Here is a 1,869-nt window from a genome sequence, read left to right on the forward strand (position 1 = left end):
TACATGGTTACCCCCCTTAGTACGCTCTTTAGTGTCGAAGCACAAGTACTATGGCACTTATTTGCTTTACAAAAATGTGTTTTGCTTCAGTCAAATTCCATTGAGAATTCCTCCTTTTTTTGAACCAATAAATACCTGAAATATAAAATAATTAATAGTGCGTATGAAAAAGGTTTTGGATTAAATGCCTTAACTATTGGACGAAAAGGCATTGGATGAAATGACCTGTATTCGTACTCGATGGTCAGTAAAAGTGTCTTATCTTCAGAAAAGTCTGACATTTTGAAATAATATTGGTCAAAATCACATATCTATCTTCTCTTTGTATCGAATCTTCACTCAAGCGTTCAAATCGTGGTAATACTGAGAAAATTCAGCATTGTTTACAGACACACTTTCAGCGGCTGCCAGCCTAGTTGCTTTGCATATCCACCATCATGGCAGATGCTCATGACATAGCACATTTTGATCATGTGGTTGGTTGCAAGTCAGCTATACCATAGCATAGATGAAACAACAGCTGGAACGCTTCAGTAGGCAGCAAATTATATAAAATTGAGTGCTATGCAGAGTTTATTGAGAGGGGACCCCATTAACTGTGTGCATACCCTTCTCACTAAGGATTATATCTTTATAACACAACTTAATTAATTACCCACAATTTACTCTTGTCACGTATCCACCCTCACTCTAAGTCCCAGGCACTGCGATGCTCAGTACGCCTCGGGGACTTTGCACTCACAGCATGCACTTCTGGGTTTCTCTTTATTTGTCTTCATGTACAGTGTACATCCACACTAATTCCTGCACTTGCATCCATGAAAGCGGCAAAAGTATTCTGTCACGGATGAGGATTGTGGGGTAAATAAAATGGATGCAAGTGCAGTAATTAGAAATTTTATTAGGAAAACCAGGCAAACAAATCCAACCATGTGAAGCAAGGTCATGGTCAAAGAGGGAAGCCATGGTGTAATGGTTAGAGATGCAGCTTTGGGACCAGAAGGTTGCTGGTTCAGTTACCTGGACCAGTAGGAATAACTGAAGTACTCTCGAGCAAGACACCTGACCCCAACTGCTCCCCAGGCTACTCTGGGTATGTTGTACGTTACTCTGGATAAGAGCATCTTCTAAATGTCATTAATGTAATGTAATTCAGGTGATTGGCAGAGAAAACTAGGACAAGAACAAAAAACATGAATCAGAACACTTCTCTCTGCACATAAGGGCTGAAAACCAACATTGAAAGTCTTTGAGCCTTCAGGTGGTATTGCATTAAAAACCAATATGATTGTATAAAGGATGTTACTACGATGGCTTGGGAACACTTTGAAAAACCGTTGTTGGTGAACACAGTTCATCACTGCATTTACAAACGCAAAGTGAAAGCCATGTATCAGCAAAATCCAGAAGTGTATTCTCTGGGCCCGAGGTCATCTGAAACATGTTCTGCCAAGTCCACATTTTGAATTGTTTTTGGAAATCATGAGCATTGTGTCCTCTCAGCTAAAGCAGACAAGGACATTGCAGATTATCAGCACAAATTTTAAAGTGAGCATCTGTGATGGTATGGGGGTGTGTTAATGCCCATGGTATGGGTAACTTGCACATCTGTGAAGGCATCATTAATGCTGAAAGGTTATGGAGCAACATATGCTGCCATCCAGACGATGCCTTTTTCAGGAATGTCCCTGCTTATTCCAACAAGACAATGCCAAGCCACATTCTTCACATGTTACAACAGAGTGACTTAGTAACAAAAGAGTGCAGGTACTAAACTGGCCTGCCTGCCTCCTATTGAAAATGTGTGGTGTGTTACAAAGCACAAAATACAGTAATGGAGATCTAGATCAAGCAAGAATGGAAAGAATT

The sequence above is a fragment of the Neoarius graeffei genome, chromosome 28, assembly GCF_027579695.1.
Source record: "Neoarius graeffei isolate fNeoGra1 chromosome 28, fNeoGra1.pri, whole genome shotgun sequence".
In the NCBI taxonomy this organism is placed as follows: domain Eukaryota; kingdom Metazoa; phylum Chordata; class Actinopteri; order Siluriformes; family Ariidae; genus Neoarius; species Neoarius graeffei.